Source organism: Hemitrygon akajei, chromosome 16 (genome assembly GCF_048418815.1).
Source record: "Hemitrygon akajei chromosome 16, sHemAka1.3, whole genome shotgun sequence".
Classification (NCBI taxonomy): domain Eukaryota; kingdom Metazoa; phylum Chordata; class Chondrichthyes; order Myliobatiformes; family Dasyatidae; genus Hemitrygon; species Hemitrygon akajei.
This window is the reverse complement of record NC_133139.1, coordinates 82049771-82069746: the sequence shown is the minus strand read 5'-3', so window position 1 is coordinate 82069746 and position 19976 is coordinate 82049771. Positions and strand designations below refer to the sequence as shown.

Sequence of the window (19976 nt, the reverse complement as noted above, 5' to 3'; positions counted from 1 at the left end):
AGAAGTGGCAGGTGGAATATAGGGTGGTCATGTACCTTAGAAGGAATGAAGACATGAACTATTTTTTAAACAGGAGAAAATTCAAAAATCAGATGTGCAAAGGGACTTGGGAGGCGTTGTGCAGGATTCTGTAAATGGTGACTTGCAGGTTGAGTCTGTGGTAAGGAAGGTAAATGCAATGTTAGCATTAATTTCGAGAGGACTAGAATGTAAGAGCAATGATGGTTTGTAAGGCATTGGTCAGACTACAGTTGGAGATTGTGGGGCCCCCTTTATCTGAGAAAAGATGTGCTGGCATTGACAAGGATCCATAGGAGGTTCACGAGAATGATTCTGGGTATGATAGTGTTTACGTATGAGGAGCGTCTGATGGCTTTGGGCCTGTACTTACTGGAGTTTAGAAGAATGGGGGGGGGGGATTTCATTGAAAACTATCAGACATTGAAAACCCTAAAGAGAATGGATGTGGAGAGGATGCTTCCTGTAGTGGGTGAGTCTAGGACCAGAGGGCACAGCCTCAGAATAGAGGGAAGAACAGATGAGAAAGAAGTTCTTTAGTGGTGAATCTGTGGAATTCATCGTCACGGACGGCTTTGGAGGCCAGATCATTGAGTAATTTAAAGCAGAGGTTGCCAGGTTCCTGGTTAGTCAGGGTGTCAAAGATTACAGGGAGAAGGCCGGAGAATGGGTTTGAGCAGATTAATAAATCAGCCATGATGGAATGGTAGAGCAGACTCAATGGGCCGAATGGCCTTATTCTGCTTCTCTGTCTTATGGAGGCAGTGTAGAGAAGTTTAGATTGGGTTGGATCTGTAACCTTTTGGGATGTTGAGGAATGAAAGACAATATTCTGGATCAGATATGGCATTGTGAGGGTTTCTGTTGGTGGGTTATATGGGGGGGTTGCTAATTGCAGAATAAGGGTTGCACATCTGAGTTTGGAATGAGGGGGGATTTTCTCTGTCAAAGAATTCTTTGGAATTCTCTACCCTAGAGAGCAGCAGAGTGGCTGAATATATTCAAGGCAGAAGCTGCAGATACTTGAACTACAAGACGTCAGAGCATGGGGGAGAGTGATCAGCCGCAATCTTATCATGTGGTGCAACAGGTTAGAGGGACCAGTCCTGCTCATGTTTCACACACAAAATACTGGAGGAACTCAGAATTTTCTCCAGTCCCGATGAACAGTCTCGGCCCAAAACATCGACCGTACTCTTTTCCACAGACGCTGCCTGACCTGTTGAGTTCCTCCAGCACATTGTGTGTATTGCTCTGAATTTCCAGCCTCTGCAGATTTTCTCTTGTTTGTGATTGCACTGATCCTGTTTTTTAGGTTTTTACTGTATGTCCCTATGGTGATGAACCTCTCGAATTTTCTGTCAGGATTGGGGAGGTTAAAGCAATGGAGGTAGTTAAAGAGGATATAGATACACTTTTGACAGATCAGAGAAATTTTTGCTCTGGGGAACTGGTACAGAGAGGAGATGAGGCCTGGGACTGAACAGTCTTGGTCATGTCGAATAGGGGGAGCAAGTGGCCAACTCCTGCCTCTATTTTCTGGTGTTCCAGCCAGCAGAGGAATGAATTTAGAATTACTGCTGTGATCATTAGCACAGGAAGGTGGTGAGTGAGGACTGGGCTCACCCAGCGTACAATGCAGCCCAGTCCTGATGTCAGGGAGTGCCAGTAGAACAGCCTATCCCCGGAGAGCAAAGACCGTGATAGGGTTCTGTACATCTTCTGAGCAAAGTCATATCCCGCGGAGGGTGAAAATCTGATACAAAACTGGGAGATGCTGGAAATGATCAGCTCATCGGACAGCATCAGGGAAGAGAGGAACAGACAAGATTTCAGATTGATGACCTATCACCAGAAGTGAAGAGTTAACGTTGTTTCTCTCTCCACAGATCCTGCCTGACCTGCTTTGTATCTCCAGCATTTTCTGGTTTTACTGTGGCTCCACAGAGATGTTGGACACTTCAACTACCACAAAAGGCAGTAGAGCCAAATGGTGTATGTGTCGTTACTGTTGTAAAGAAACAACCAGATAACCAGATATCAGATAACCCGATAAATAGTCTTGGCCTGAAACTTGGACTGCTTATTCACTGCCGAGTTCCTCCAGCACTTTGTGTGTGTTGTTGTTGATTTCCAGCATCTGCAGAATAACAATAATGGGCAGAAGCAACTGGGATAACATCTCTGGGATATCTGTGGCAGACTCAATAGCTCTGAGATGAGTTTTGTACTTGTGATAGCAACCTTAGTGTTGCCTCTCACACAATGTAGCACCCCCTCAGTATTGTTCCTCAGCAGCTCAAGGCCATCTCTGTGCAGAGTTTCTGCAATGCCGCCGTCCTGATGTTGTAATATTTCCGCAGCTTTGTCAATCCTACACACTCCCACGACTGCGCTTTCAGCAGTGTCGCACTTCCTCAATCCTGTCCCTTTGAAAATATGTTTCCCTCAGGACCAGCCCTCTGGCAGTGCAGTACGTTCTAAGGTCCTTTGTGACATTGCCCACCTGACAGTCCCGTACTCCCTAACTGTGCCCTTCTGACAGTGCAGCACTCTCCCAGTATCACCCCTCCAACAGTGGAATATTCGTACAGTCCCACACCTCCAAATATTCAGCAATCCATTGGTACTGCCCCTCTGACAGTGCGACACTCCCTCAGCACTGCCCCTCCGACAGTGTGACACTCCCTCAATACTGTCCCTCTGACAGAGATACTCCCTCAGTACTGTCCCTCCGACAGAGACACTCCCTCAGTACTGTCCCTCTGACTGTGAGACATTCCCTCAGCACTGCCCCTCCGACAGTGAGACACTCCCTCAGTACTGTCCCTCCGACAGTGTGACACTCCCTCAATACTGTCCCTCTGACAGAGATACTCCCTCAGTACTGTCCCTCCGACAGAGACACTCCCTCAGTACTGTCCCTCCGACAGTGTGACACTCCCTCAATACTGTCCCTCTGACAGAGATACTCCCTCAGTACTGTCCCTCCGACCGAGACACTCCCTCAGTACTGTCCCTCTGACAGTGAGACATTCCCTCAGCACTGCCCCTCCGACAGTGAGACACTCCCTCAGTACTGTCCCTCTGACAGAGATACTCCCTCAGTACTGTCCCTCCGACAGAGACACTCCCTCAGCACTGTCCCTCTGACAGTGAGACATTCCCTCAGCACTGCCCCTCCGACAGTGAGACACTCCCTCAGTACTGTCCCTCTGACACTGTGACACTCCCTCAGCATCATCCCTCAGTGTGACACTCCCTCAGCATTGACCCTCTGACAGTGAGACACTCCTTCAGTACTGTCCCTCTGATAGTGAGACATTCCCTCAGTACTGTCCTTCTGATAGTGAGACATTCCCTCAGTACTGTCCCTCTGACACTGTGACACTTCCTCAGATAGTGAGACACTCCCTCAGTATCGTCCCTCAGTGTGACACTCCCTCAGTACTGTCCCTCTGACAGTGAGACATTCCCTCAGCACTGCCCCTCTGACAGTGAGACACTCCTTCAGTACCGTCCGACAGTATGACACTCTCTCAGTATTATCCCTCTGAGAGTGTGACACTCCTTCAGTGCTGTCCAACAGTGTGACACTCTCTCAGTATTGTCCCTCTGAGAGTGTGACACTCCCTCAGTACTGCCCCTCTGACAGTGTGACACTCCCCCAATACTCTCCCCATGACAGTGTGACACTCCCTCAGTACTGTCCCTCCGACAGTGTGACACTCCCTCAGCATCGTCCCTCAGTGTGACACTCCCTCAGCACTGACCCTCCGACAGTGTGACACTCCCTCAGTACTGTCCCTCTGACACTGCGACACTCCCTCAGTATCGTCCCTCAGTGTGACACTCCCTCAGTACCGTCCGACAGTGTGACACTCTCTCAGTATTGTCCCTCTGAGAGTGTGACACTCCCTCAATACTGCCCCTCTGACAGTGTGACACTCCCCCAATACTCTGCCCATGACAGTGTGACACTCCCTCAGTACTGTCCCTCTGACAGTGTGACACTCCCTCAGTACTGTCCCTCTGACAGTGTGACACTCCCTCAGCACTGACCCTCCGACAGTGAGACACTCCCTCAGTACTGTCCCTCTGACAGTGAGACACTCCCTCAGCACTGACCCTCCGACAGTGAGACACTCCCTCAGTACCATCCGACAGTATGACACTCTCTCAGTATTATCCCTCTGAGAGTGTGACACTCCTTCAGTGCTGTCCAACAGTGTGACACTCTCTCAGTATTGTCCCTCTGAGAGTGTGACACTCCCTCAGTACTGCCCCTCTGACAGTGTGACACTCCCCCAATACTCTCCCCATGACAGTGTGACACTCCCTCAGTACTGTCCCTCCGACAGTGTGACACTCCCTCAGTATCGTCCCTCAGTGTGACACTCCCTCAGCATCGTCCCTCAGTGTGACACTCCCTCAGCACTGACCCTCCGACAGTGTGACACTCCCTCAGTACTGTCCCTCTGACACTGCGACACTCCCTCAGTATCGTCCCTCAGTGTGACACTCCCTCAGTACCGTCCGACAGTGTGACACTCTCTCAGTATTGTCCCTCTGAGAGTGTGACACTCCCTCAATACTGCCCCTCTGACAGTGTGACACTCCCCCAATACTCTGCCCATGACAGTGTGACACTCCCTCAGTACTGTCCCTCTGACAGTGTGACACTCCCTCAGCACTGACCCTCCGACAGTGAGACACTCCCTCAGTACTGTCCCTCTGACAGTGAGACACTCCCTCAGCACTGACCCTCCGACAGTGAGACACTCCCTCAGTACTGTCCCTCTGACAGTGAGACACTCCCTCAGTACTGTCCTTCCAACAGTGAGACACTTCCCTCAGTACTGTCCCTCTGACAGTGAGACACTGTCTTAGTCTCAACCTTTTTTCTGATTTCTCCTAAGATTCCTAGCAGAGCCTGTACTGTTTGAATGGTTAGGCTTTATAAGGAGCTTCAGACAATGAGTGACCATTGCTTTGTCCCCTAGGTCGTACAGCATTACAGTGGATCGTGTTGCTGCCTCTCAGTTCCAGTAACCCGGATATGACTGTGTGGAACCTGCACATTCTCACACTGACTAAATGTGGTTTCCTCAGGTCCTCCAGCTTATCTCCATATCCCACAAGACAAATAGGTGGGCAAGTTGTTTCGTTACTGAGTGTAGGTGAGTGCTGAGGTATTAACGGAGGTATCGACGGATGTGTGTGTGAGGATACTTTGCAGGTAAAATTAGTGGGAAACAGCATTGGTGGGATTGCTGAGAACCAGCATAGGTCAATAGACCAATTGGTCTCCTTTTGTGTTGTACTGCTGTGTGAATTGCTCTTGGTTGGACCATATCTTTTGTCAATATCTCATCTAGTAAATCCTGATCATACAACTCTGGTGAGATATCAGTGACTGTGAATCCAAACTCCACATTCAATGCTTTCCTCATTCCACCCAATACCTTCAAATATTTTGTGAAATATTCATCAGGTAAACCCTTTGCCATCACAAGGGCCATCTTTCATTAACTAATGTCTCTGCCCTGAGGAGAACACTAGCACTAACCTCAACATCATCCTAATGTTCCTTATTCTTCACCCATTTTCCAGCTAACCCCATTCTTAATCCTCACCCAAATCTTAACGTTAAATCCATTACTTTTTTACCAATAGAGTGGTCGGAAATTGGAAGTTATATACACAGAGACTGTTAATGGTGAAAGGGATTGTAGTAGAGGGCACGTTGATGGATGGAGGTGTATTGATCTCATTGAAACCTATTGAATAATGAAACTCCCAGATAGAGTCGCTGTGCAGAGGATGTTTCTTGCCCCGAAAGAAAGATAATGGTTAGCATGGATTTGATGGGCCAAAGGGCACTATATTACTTCATTACTTTCTTCTACTGGAAATAGACTTGAGCAGCTGACAGCCTAACACAGTGAATGTGGCATTGGTGTCCTCTAGGTAATATATGCAGGACAAACCTGCTGAAATGGTGCACTGTGTGGTCTGTCCTGGCCTGAGGTCATCCTCCGGGAGGACCCTTGTTGGGAATTGGGCGTGAAGCTTAGAATGGTGAAATGCCATCCAGTGGTAACCCGCGCAAAGCCTGAATCCATTTCTCACACAAGCTCCTGCCAGGTTTTAGCAGGAACCCAGTCACTGGCAGTATACGCTAAGCCTGGCTCCGTATATTAGCAGCAGTCTTGGGAGGGTGTGTATTGAAACAGTGACGCCAATCTGTCCCAGCCCCTTCTGTTTAGCTCTGACGACAGAACCATTCATTTCCAGCTAAGAGCTTGGCGCAAGGCCAGAAGTCGGAGCAACGCCAGCTACAGTTAGACGTGTGGCTGTCAATTCCCCAATATCCCACCTCACCACACGCCCAACTGTGTTAAAACATCTCGTTTTAAGAATTGCTTTATTTTCCTCAAACTACCGGAGGAAATGAATGGACCGAGCAGCACCTGAGGAGGCAGAGGGATAGTCAACCGGACTTTATTTCCTCAAATTTCCACTCAATTCCTTTTAATTCTCGCGGGCAGATATAAAATCCGCGGTACCATGGGGCATTGTTGCAGAAAGTGATTGTTGTAGAAGTTTAATTTTGCCCTGAGAATTTTCCTGGTAATGATAGAAGCAGCGAAAAATGAATTTAAAGTAGTCTTTTAAAACACGATGCATTCCTTGATGGGGGGGGGGGGGGGAATTGCCAATTTCATTTAGACTGTCGGTGAATTTCAGTTGGTTCATTGGCCATTTGTTAGTAATTTTATTTACTTAGAGATAGAGAGCACGAGTTAGAGAGAAACGTTTGTTTAAATCAGACTTCTTATGAAAACCTGTGCCAAGTTTGATTGCTATACACCGGTCCGGATTTGCACTCAAATTTCCCCAATCTCTTGCACCAGTTTTAAGGGCACAGTGGAGAGCATCCTGACATGCTGCATCACTGCCTGGTGTGGAAACCGCGCCGCGGCGTCGAGTGGTCAAAACTGCCCAACCCATCACCTGTCCAGTCCATGCGCCAGCAGGGACATATACATAGAAAGGTGCCAGGGACATCATGAAGGATCCCACCCACCTGGAAGTTCGTCCCGCTTCCACCAGGGAGGAGGCTACGGAGCATCCACGGCCAGGACCAGAAACAGTTAATTCTCCCAATCCGTCAGGCTGATCAACACCTCCATCCATTAACCCATCCTACATACCCAGTGTCACTTTATGTAACTTTCACATTGTGTTTTACAGGATTGTTTTTATATTTACACTTGTGTTTTTAAAAAAATGCGGCATCGGGTCCGGAGTAACAATCTTTTTCTTCTCCATTACACTCAAGTACTGAAGATTGACAATAAGCAATCCCGAATCTTGAGTCAGTCAGTTGAACCCTCAAGCCCGGCCTGCATTTCAATCTGATGATGCTGATCTGCCCCCGGTCCCAACTTCCATCTACAGCCCGGCTGAGTTCCAGTGACTGGTTCTGAAGAATTAAGGCAGTTAAGTGGAAGCTGCACATCTCTCAAGAGTCCTGGGAGCTTGAACAAGTTCACTGAACACTCACTGTCCTCCGGGGCAAAGGAGTCAAAGTCTCATACCCCTCTGACAAGTGAGCAGGGACCTGGCAGAGGCATCAGGCAGGAAATAACACTATCAGTCAGAACTGGAAAGACAGCAGGCATCCTGACCAATCTGGATGATAACCTCCTGCTCTTCCGGCCACGTGCAAACCTGACCCTCCCTTAGTTTCACATGGGGAATGTAAACATGGAGAAGTTTCAGCAGTTGCTCAAGATCCACAGCTACCTTGGACCTGTTTGGCTAGTCACAGGTTGGACTAGGCTGAACCAAGGCTAGTCCGATCACTACAGATGACTTCTGGGTAGGTCAAGTAGACCCTAGACTTTGGCAACTCTAAGACCAGTACAGGTCATCTTGTTTTTGGAAGGAGTCACCAAGCACAGTCTGAAGTAAATCATAAAACACAAGACAGTCCACATTCTGCTGGAAATCCAGAGCAACACACACAAAATGCTGGAGGAACTCAGCAGGTCAGGCAGCATCTCTGGAAAAGAGTAAACAGTCACTTTTTCGGGCTGAGACCCTTCTTCAGAGCTGGAAAGGTGGGGGGGAGGGGAAGGAGGCTAGCTGGAAGGTGATAGCTGAACCCTGGTGGGTGGGAAAGGTCAAGGGCTGGAGAGGAAAGAATCTGATAGGAGAGGAGAGTGGACCATAGGAGAAAGGGAAGGAGCAGGGGACCTGTGGGAGGTGATGTGCAGGTGAGAAGAGATAAAAGGTCAGAGTGGGAAATAGAGGAAAGGGGTGAACTTGTTCTCCAGAATGAGAAATCGAATTTCATGCCATCAGGTTGGAGACTGCCCAGATGTAATATAAGGTGTTGCCCCTCCATCCAAAGGGTGGACTCATCTTGGCACAAGAGGAAGCCATGGACTGACATGTTGGAATGGGACTGACAATTGGAACTAAAAGGTCTGGCCACTGGGAAGTTCTCTCGCAGTTGGGGACGAATAACTCCCATTGCTCTTGTTAGGAACAAACCTCACAGAAACAGAATGGGGCAAAAATGAATAGAGAATGAAAGGCCAGAGAGAGAAACGTAGTTGTAGAGCACAGAAACAGTCCCTCTGACCCACTGAATACATACTAACCAGCAAGCACCCACTTACATTAATCCTACATTATTCTCCCTACATTCCTGTCAACTCTCATTGGATTCTATCACTCACTTACACAATTAACCCACTACATGTCTCTTCGGTCATAGACAGAAGATGCAACTTTTACCCAGACAGTACCGGATTGAAGCTGGGCTGCTGGAAACGTAAGGCAGCGGCTCCACCAGATATACAACTCTGACACACCAGGATTGAAAAGCTCGATCGTGGTGCTGCCCAAGGAGGGAATTCCAGATTTCAGGGCCCAGAGAGCTAAAGGTATGTCAGAAAGTTGTGGAGTGATTACATTTGAGAACAATCATAAGACCATAAGATATAGGAGCTGAATTAGTCCATTTGGCCCATCGAGTCTGCTCTGCCGTTTCATCATAGCTGATCCATTTTCTCTCTCAGCTACAGTCTCCTGCCTTCCTCCCTGCATCCCTTCATGCCCCAACCAATCCAAAATCTATCATCCTCTGCCTTAAATATACATAAAGACTTGGCCTCCACAGCTGCCTGCGGCAATGAATTCCACAGATTCACCACCCTCTGGCTAAAGAAATTCCTCCTCATTTCCGTTCTAAAAGGACACCCTCTATTCTGAGGCTGTGTCCCCTGGTAAGGTCCAAATTGGAAATGCACAGATACTTGGGGTGGGGGAGGAGGAAGACGGGGGTTGCTTGCAGGACGGAAGGGGGTGCGGCCGTGGGAGGTTTGAAAACAACGATGAGAATTTACAAATGCTGCTGGAAGAAGAGCCAGTGTGTGAGCGAATGAGAGTGAACGGCAGCACACGGATTTGGAGATAATGCAGTCAACTGTGACACTGGCTGCAGATCAGAGAGCAGGAGGGGGGATTATTTGATTTACTGTTAATCTCCCAAATTTACAGTAAAAATTTGGGAGCTGACCGCATACTCAAGGTTAGAGATTCAGAGGTGTTTGTATGGCTGAGGATGGGTCTCTGACCGTGTGAGTGAGTGACTTGGAAAACAAGAAGTCATTAACATGGAGAGGAAGAATTAATCAGTTAAGGAATAAAATTAAAGCCTAGCCTGGCCATGTCCAACCTGAATCCAGTCTGACCCAGATACTAATAATTTTTCTATACCAGATCCAACCATCACTACCAGTAAAATCTCCAATGTGTTATTGATGGGATTAAGAATGACATACCGGAAAGACATTAATTAATACAAAAGCACATGCACAAATACTAAGCAAATCATCCTGACCTCAATGAAACGTGGCCCAGGCTGAACCAGACACCAATGTTTTATCAGAATATATAACCAGCCAACTAGGCCCAACATATTTAGTTAGGTTGCACTGGGCTGAGTCAGGAGGCCAGATTCTCTTCAAGTTCAAGTTTATTGTCATTCAATTGTACACATGTATACTGCCAAATGAGACAATGTTCCTCAGAGTTCCCAACCATGGACCCCTACCATCAACCGAGGGGTCTGTGAACCCCAGGCTGGGAATCCCCGGTCCAGACCAAAGTGAACAAGTCAGTACATATAACTCATACGCAAAACACATAATGTAATATAACCACAAATCAATCAACAGATAATAATGTATGCATATAATACAAATTAAAACAAACAGTATAACACTACTGGCGCTTCAATAGACAATAGACAGTAGGTGCAGGAGTAGGCCATTCGGCCCTTCTAGCCAGCACCGCCATTCACTGTGATCACGGCTGATCACACACAATCAGTACCCCGTTCCTGCCCTCTCCACATATCCCTTGACCCCGCTACCTATAAGAGCTCTATCTAACGCTCTCTTGAATGCATCCAGAGACTTGGCCTCCACTGCCTTCTGGGGCAGAGCATTCCACATATCCACCACTCTCTGGGTGAAAAAGTTTTTCCGCATCTCTGTTCTAAATGGCCTACCCCTTATTCTTAAACTGTGGCCTCTAGTTCTGGACTCACCCATCAGCGGGAACATGCTTCCTGCCTCCATATATAATCTTATATATTTCAATCAGATCCGCTCTCATCCTTCTAAATTCCAGTGTATACAAGCCCAGTCGCTCCAATCTTTCAACATATGACAGTCCCGCCATTCCGGGAATTAACCTTGTGAACCTACGCTGCACTCCCTCAATAGCAAGAATGTCCTTCCACAAATTTGGAGACCAAAACTGCACACAATACTCCAGGTGGGGTCTCACCAGGGCCCTGTACAGCTGCAGAAGGACCTCTTTATTCCTATACTCAATTCCTCTTGTTATAAAAGCCAGCATGCCATTAGCTTTCTTCACTGCCTGCTGTACCTGCACGCTTGCTTTCATTGACCGATGTACAAGAACACCTAGATCTCATTGTACTTCCCCTTTTCCTAATTTGACTCCATTTAGATAGTAATCTGCCTTCCTGTTCTTGCCGCCAAAGTGGATAACCTCACATTTATCCACATTAAACTGCACCTGCCATATATTTGCCCACTCACCCAACCTGTCCAAGTCACCCTGCATTCTCATAACATCCTCCTGACATTTCACACTGATGAGATGATGAGATCTGGACGGTGTCAGGGAGTTCTGTAATCTTACAGCCGGGGGGAAGAAGTTGTTTCTGATCCTAACAGTCCTTGTCCTAATGCTACGGTACATCTTGCCTGATGGTAGCGGGTCAAAGAGATTGTTGAACAGATGAGAGGGATCACTGACAATGCTAAGGGTCCTGCTTATACAGCACTCCTGATATATATCTCTAATGGGTGGAAGAGAGACCCTGATGATCCTCCCAGCAGTCCTCGTGATCCTTTGTAGGGTCTTACAGTATCAGTTAGTGTAGAAGGTTACCAGGTTAGACAGCTGGAGTCCAGAGAGCACAGGAAGCATATTCTTGAGGGAAACATTTACAAGGATGTTACCAGGTCTGGAAGATCTGAGATGTAAGGGAAGGCTGAATAGGTTAGGATTTTATTGCTTGAAATGTAGAAGATTGAGTGAGATTTGATGGAGGTATACAACATTATGAGGGGTATAGATAGGGTAAATGCAAGCAAGCTTTTTCCACTGAGGTTGGGTGGGACTACTACTGGAGATCAAGGGTTAACAGGGAAAGGTGAAAAGCATAAGGGGAACATGAGGGGAAGTTCCTCCACTCAGAGGGCTGTGAGAATGTGGGATGAGATGCCAACTCAAGTGGTGCTCGATTTCACCGTTTAAGAGAAGTTTGGCTTGGTAGGTGGAGGGCTGTGTTTCCGGTGCTGGTCGAAGGCAGTTGGCATTTTGAATAGTTTGGTGCAGACTAGAAGGGCCTGTTTCTGTGCTGTACTTTTCTATGACTCTAAGCTATAGGAAGGAGATTTCAGGCAAGGGATTAGACTGAAAGAGGACAGAAGCTAGGACAAGTGAATCAGGACTGCAATCCAGGTCACTGTGCGATGTTTGTGAATATCATGGCATTAAAGGGTACTGTAAACTTTCTCTTTACAGCCGATTCAGAAATAGGGGAAAATAACTGGCAAACGAACCTAGATTAAAATGAGATACCGATGTTCTGGGTTAAGGACTGTAGTTTTGATAGACCCTGGATCACAGTCTCTTTGGGAGCTGCTGCTGTTGCTTGCGTGGTGGTGGGGGTTGCTTCTACTGGTGCGAGTGGGGAGGGAAGGTGTGGGGTCAATGCTTTTGCTACTGCTTGTGTGAAGGGAGGGGGAAGGGGGTTTTTGAGGCTTCGATGTTTCTATCGTTATTTCTATGGGATGTCTGTGAAGAGGAAGAATTTCAGGTTGTATACTGTATAAATTCTCTGATATTGACTGATTGAGAGATAGTTTCTAGTCGCGCCATCCAGCAATCTTCTGATTATAACGCTAGTCTAATCATGGGACAATTTACAATGACCAATTAACCTACCAACCAGCACGCCTTTGGACTGTGGGAAGAAACCCGAGCACCTGGAGGAAAATTCCAAGCTCCTTACAGGCAGTGGTGGGAATTGAACCCAGGTCATCTGTACTGTAAAGCCTTGTGTAACCACCACTGTGCTAGCCACCTCCTTTTAGATGAACCTTTGAAATCTAGAACGCATTGTCAGTGAGAGCATTCAGTCAGGACATGTAAGGGCAAATGAAGAGGAAGGCAAAACCTGCAGGGTTATAGGGCAAGGGCAGGAGAGTGGGACTGGCTGGATTAGGCCAAATGGTCTTCCCTGTGCTGCAATGACTCTGTGATCAAGTTGAAATATGAGTTTAGCTGTCTGCACACACACACTGCCGACTCCTTGCTTCAACCTGTGTGGTGAACTACATATACCTGTCTGGACTGCTCCTGTGGCTCCTCCCACAGACCCCTGTATAAAGGCGATTGAGGCCTGAGCCAGGCCTCATTCTCCAGGATGTAGTGTTGTTCATTCTTCCAGTCAATAAAAGCAGATATCTCGCTTCTTACGTCTCAGAGTGAGTTATTGATGGTGCATCAACCTGTGACCGCAGAATGAGCTGAAAAGTACGATCGCAGATGCCTTGTTGGCCCAGGTCCCATTAAGGAGCGTTGCCACAAGGAGAGCAGGTACAGGAGTGTTCCTCAGAGACAGATGGAGGTGCTGTGATGTGTGATGAAGCAAGCAGGATGCCAGCAGGAGAATCCTGGCAGAGAGACGCCACAGCAGTGTCACGCAGTGAGCACCATCGCTCACCGGGCAGGGCGCACGGTAAATCCCGGAGACACGAGTCTTCACGGATATTTAGATGCGAGCAAGCGATTGAAGAGCTAAGAAGCTGGAAGCTGAGCAGATGAAACTGCAGTGGTCATAGATTAATGCAGAACAAAAGAACTCTGCTGCAAAGCTCCCCTGTCAGATGTCAGACCTCTGACAGAGCTAGGTTTCTCACACAGTGCCTGGACAGCATCGTCAGGAGTGGAGTCAGAGGCTGATACAACAGGGGCATTTAGGAGACCAGCAGGGTAAGCTCATGGATGAAAGGACAATGGAGGATTATGGGCCAGATAGGAGGATAGAGTTATATTGGTTGTGGAGTAAGTTAAAAGGTCAGTATAACATCATGGGCTGAAGGGCCTGTACTATGTTTGTGGTGGAGAGCAATGATCAGGGAGTGTCATGCTCTCAGAGGGAGAATGCACATGGAGTGGAGCCCTGTCAGTGAGGAAGTGCTTTTCAGATGGACAGTACTGAGGCACTGTTTGAAATCCAGCGGTGAAGGAGTACTAAACCATCGGAGGGGCAGTACTGAAGGAATGCTACAGGTTTGAAGGGGCAGCGGTGAGGGAGCTCTGCACTGTTGGAGAGACAATAGTGAGGGAGGACCACACTGTTGACATGGTGGCTCTGGGAATCTGCTATATTGTTGTATTAAGATCTCCACTGAAAATCAAAGTACAAAACAATTCCTCTAAAAATTCTTTAAATTTCTTAGAATAATTGACAACTAAAGGTAACCTTTTTGAGAGAAACAGCAGTCTAAAGTGGTTTTGCATTTACATGTATTTTGAAAATGAAAAGGCCATGGTATTTTGGTTCAATCTTTCAGGGAATGAATAAATGAGAGCAAATCTTTGTCCTGTGATGAGAGCTATCAGTCTTAGAACAAGTGTCAGTGTTAGGTTTGTAGCTTCTGCGGCCAGCACCCTCCAGTGTTAATCCTTTGTAGCTTTGTCCACTGTCTTTATAGTTTGAAGCCTTTTAATTAACATATTCTAAGGAATGCTTTGGGTGTTATTTTTAATGTGTGTATTATTTCTGAGAAATTTGGGTTACGTTACTGAGCTGATTTAAACCATCTGTTTAGACCTCTCACTCAATATTCAGTAAGTGGTTGACAAATAGCTGGCTTAAATCAGCTCAGTAATACAGGTGGCCAGTACCCACAATTCAGGCAACCTTTCAACACACACAAAATGCCGGTGGAACGCAGCAGGCCAGGCAGCATCTATAGGAAGAAGTCGACCTTTCGGGCCGAGACCCTTCGTCAAGACTAACTTCTTCCTCTGGATGCTGCCTGGCCTGCTGCGTTCCACCAGCATTTTGTGTGTGTTGCTTGACTTTCCAGCATCTGCAGACTTCCTTGTGTCAGGTAACCTTTGCAGTGTTTTAAATATAAACTGCTGGCGTGGACTTCTGTGCCTAAAGAAGACTTGCGTAAAGAACCACAATGTTTGTTTCAAGAAAGAATCGTGATTGTAGAATATATTTTAAATCCACTGATCCTTTTGCAGTATTTTAATTGCTTTTACCTTCCATAGTTTGAATTCATATACAGGGTAACACCCAAACACCCAAGAAGTCAGCAGGTCAGGCAGCCTCTATGGAAAAGAATAAGAGTTGACAATTTGGGCCAAAAGCCTTCACCAGGACTCGTGTGTTTATTCATATACATCGTCTTATTTGGAATTATTTTTCTAGGGTTATTACAAAATGTTTCCTTTCCCGGCATCTTAAATAAGTGATCAGAAACTGTAACAGAAAATTCTGCAAACACTCATTATCTCTAGAAAGAGAAACCAAGTTAACATTTCAGGTTAAAAACCCCAGATCCTGTGCAACCTGGTGTGCATTTCTGGTGTTACTTCAGATAAGACCATAAGACATCGGAGCAAAAATAGGCCAATTGGCTCATTGAGTCTGCTCTACCACTCCATCAAAGCTGACCTATTATTTCTCTCAACTTTCTCCCCATAACCTTTGACAACCTGATTAATCAAGAACCTATCAACCTTTGCTTTAAATATCCCGAATACAGGCTTCCCCCGCTATCCGAAAGTAGAGCGTTCCTATGAAACCATTTGTAAGCCAAAATGGCGTAAAGCGAAGTAATTATCACTCATTTATATGGGAAAAATTTTTGAACGTTCCCAGACCCAAAAAATAACTTACCAAATCATACCAAATAACACATAAAACCTAAAAAACGGCACGTACACGCATGTGCACATACCTGCCCGCGCAAGGCTTCACGGTCATGGTAGTCTTTCTCGGGGTAGACACAAGCTTAAAGCAGGCGCCTTCAAAATCCTCTTCAGATTTCTTTCGGTTAGTGAAAACAGGTACTAATGTAGGTCTTTCGGAAAAGCGAAGTGACGTAAAGCGAACTTTCGTAAAGCGGGGGACACCTGTACGTGGCCTCCACAGCCATCTATAGCAATGAATTCCACACCCTCTGGATAAAGAAATTCCTCCTCCCCTCTGTTCTAAATGGACATCTCTGTATTCTGAGACTGTGCCCTCTGGCCCTATACTTGGCATCATAGGAAACATCCTCTCATATACTCTGCCTAGGCCCTTCAAAATTCGATAGGTTTCAATGAGATCTCCCTCATTCTTCTAAACACCAGCAGGTACAGACCCTGAGGCATTAAATGCTCCTCATACATTAACAGTTTCAATCTCGGAATCATTCTGGTGAACCTCCTCTGGACCCTCTCCAATTCCAGCACATTCTTTCTTAGAGAAGGGGCCCAAAACTACTCATAATGCACCAAGTACGGTCTGACTAGTGCCATATAAAGCCTCAGCATTTCCAGCATCCGCAGTTTTCTTTTCAATTTTCGTTAGGATTTGTCAGTTGTGTTGAGGGAGGCAATGAATTTATTCCTTTCTCACAGAATTCATTTGCCTTCATCACAGGGTTTGAATATTCTGGATCCCTCATGCTACCACATAATTCTTTTTTTATTATTATTATTTAGCGATACAGAGCAGAATAGGCCCTTTGAGCCACGGCGCCCCAACAGCCCCCGACAAACCTGAATAATCCTAACCTAATCACAGGACAACTTACAATGACCAATTAACCCACCCGATATGCCCCTGGGCTGTGGGAGCAAATCGGAGCACCCAAGAAAACAAAACATGCATTCCACAGGGAGTGTACAGGCAGCATCGGAACTGAACTCCGAAACGCCCTGAGCTGCAATAACATCACGCTAACCGCTATTCTACCGCCGCGCCTGTACAGGAACGTTGAAGCTTTGATTTCACTGTGAAACCAAAACTTTCCTCCTTCTTTCTAGAAGGCTATGAAATGGAAAAGTGATCCTATTTTTGACTTTTCTCTTATTTTATCTTTTTCTCAAATACTGTTTTGTTAATAAAATATATCCCACTGAGTTTTATGTGAGCTATTGGGGCTAATTGACCAATTAAATTTGGAAGTCCTTAGTTCAATTGCAGCCACTATGACCATCTGTTAGTTGTAATCGTGGAAGAACATAAGGCCAGGAGGAGGGGTTATTTTTTTTACATACAGTGCAGAGTAGGCCCTTCTGGTCCTTCCAGCCATATCACCCAGCAATGACCAATAAACCTACCAACTGGTAGGTCCTTGGACTGTGGGAGTAAACTGGAGCATCTGGAGGAAACCCCTGTGGTCACGGGGAAAACGTACAAACTCCTTACAGGCAGCAGTAGGAATTGAACCCAGGTCGCCTGTTCTGTAAAATGCTGTGCTAACCACCGCGCTACTGTGCTGTCCATTCTCCCAGTAAGGAGGAGATGTTCCCAGCATCTCAAATTCAGATTATTACATAAACAAATGTTTCTGTATTTCTGATTAATGCAAGGCCTTGGTGCTTAGATAATTCTGATTGCCACATAAGAAAATAAGAGAAAGAGTATACCATTAGGCCACATAAGCTTATCCCACGACTACGTGTGTTTCCCCCGGGTGCTCTGGTTTCCTCCCACAGTCCAATGACGCAGCAGTTGGGAGGTTAATCGGTCATTGTAAACTGTCCTGTGATCAGGCTAGGATTAAGTTGGGTACAGCTGGGCAGTAAAGGCCTATTCAGAGCTCTGTGTTGATAAATAAACAAGTAAGATAACCTATACCCCCTTGTTGAAGATACTCTCCATTAGTGGAAATATCTTGACATCGAATCTGTCATAGCATCTCAGATGTTTCAACACTGCTTTCTTGTTATGTGTGACTAGGGGAAAAGCAACAATGGAATAATATGCAACAGACACAAAATGCTGGAGGAACTCAGCAAGCCAGGCGACATCTATGGAAAAGAGTACAGTCGACGCTTCCGACCAAAACCCTTCATCAGGATTGATCTCTTTTCCCATAGATGCTGCCTGGCCAGCTGAGTTCCTCCAGCATTTTGTGTCTGTTGCTTTGGATTTCCAGCATCTGCAGATTTTCTCTTGTTTGTGAATGGAATAATATGAATGCATGTTGTGGATGGATTACACCATAGGATTGTTGAAAATTTAACAATAGAGCTATAAAATTGTTAGCTTTCTCACTGACATTGCTGTTGTTTTTAAACTTGCGTACCCATGACTTCTGCAGAGAAGGGAAAGATACAGATTGGGACTGTCATCAACTTATGACATCAGAAATTGTAAGATGAATGAGAGGGTGTTTTAAGCGTTCAGGGTGGAAATATTTATATGATATTTAATACAGGGATTATACTGTATATCTGAGCTGGATCCTTTTGGAAAGCAGAGACGTGGGAACTGGGCAAGAATGTACTGTATGTCATTTTATTTATTCACTGTTTGAGACATGGGTATTGCTGGCAAGGCCAGCTGTTATTGTGTACAAACTGCTGGAGGAACTCAGTGGCTCAGGCAGTATCTACTGTGGAAAATGAACAGACATTTCGGGCCAAGGCTCTTCACCAGGACTGGAAAAGAAGGGGACAGAAGGCAGATTGCCCTCTCCCTTTGCAGCCTCAGCCTGAAACATCAACTCTTCATTTTCTTTCATCGACGCTGCCTGACCCGCTGAGTTCCACCAGCACTTTGCGTGTGGCGATCCGGATTTTCAGCATCTGTCGTCTCTCATCTCTGCTTATTGTGGCAAGCAAGATCCTACGGAGACGTGGAGTGGCCATGTTGCTGTGAAGTATTCCACATGTGTTTTCAAATGATAGTTATTGGTGGAGACTTTTTTTTTAAACTTTATTGCATGTTGTTTCAAGGGATACATTTACGATACGGTTGTGGAAAATGGGTTTTAGTGAGTGCACCGCATCATAGGCTTCCTGAAATGCCAACGGCATATGTGGTGATGATGATGACCACATCATAGAGTTATGAAGTAGTACAGCGTAGAAAGAGGCAACTCAAACCAATTTGATCATGCTGCCTAAATTTGACCCTTACCCCACTTTATCTTTCCTATCTGTTCAAATATTTCTTAAATGTTGTTATTGTACCTGCTTCTGGCAGTTCATTCCATTTCAGTTCCACCATCTGCATGAAGAAGCTGCCCCTCGGTCCCCTTTTAAATCTTTCCCACCTCACCTTAACCCAGTGCCCTCTAGTTTTTGATTCCCTGGGAAAGTGATGGTGTGCATTCACTCTATCTATGTCCCTCACGATTTTATACATCCCTATTTAAAATCCAGGTGCTCCAGTTTCCTCCCATAGTCCAAAGACGTACCAGCTGGTGGATTAATTGGAAGTTGTTCCAATGATTAGACTAGGGTTAAATTGGAGATTGCACGATGGCGATCGAAGGGCCTATTCCATGCTGTATCTCAATATATAAACAAATAAGTCAATTATATCTTGGCATAGATTCCTACATATCTGGAAGTTGGCACAAGAAAATCCAAGAGCAGCTGATTCAAAGGAGGCAGATCTACAACAATCCCAGTAGTTGGGGAATCCACTATTGTAGCTGACCAAGAATCGCGGCATAGGAACAGCTAAAATGTAGGCCCCAGCTGTTTTTAATAGCTTTTGAATGGAAAATCCTACAAGTAGCAGTGGATGTGGCCTGGTCCATCACGGGCAAAGCCCTCCCCACTATTGAGCATGTCTACATGGAGCATTGTTGCAGGAAAGTAGCATCCATCATCAGGGACCCCCATCAACTCAACCACACTCTCTTCTTGCTGGTGCCATCAGGAAGGTGGTACAGGAGCCTCAGGACTCACACCACCAGGTTCAAGAACAGTTATTACCCCTCAATCATCAGGCTCCTGAACCAGAGGGGATAACTACACAGAACTGTTCCCACAACCTATGGACTTACTTTCAAGTCCTCTTCATTTCAGATTATCAATATTTCTTATCTTTTTCTTTTGTATTTGCATGTTAGTTGTTTGTCCATCCTGTTGGGTGCAGTCTTCATTGATTCTATTGTGTTTCTTGTGTGTGCCACAAGAACATTAATCTCAGGGTTGTATATGGTGACATAACTGTACTTTGGTAATAAATTTACTTTGAATTTTTGTAAAATTAATACAGTGACCCCATAGACACTATTTTGAGGAAGGGCAGAGGGTATACCAGGGCCAGTCACTGAATGACGTTGCTACTACAGGGTATC

General features: G+C 46.0%; 1 protein-coding gene across 6 annotated transcripts in view; it reads right to left on the bottom strand.

Annotated features, from left to right (window-relative positions):
- LOC140740224 (3',5'-cyclic-AMP phosphodiesterase 4B-like) overlaps nt 1-19976 on the bottom strand; it is a 458171-nt gene that overhangs the window by 104553 nt on the left and 333642 nt on the right. The window lies entirely within an intron of this gene.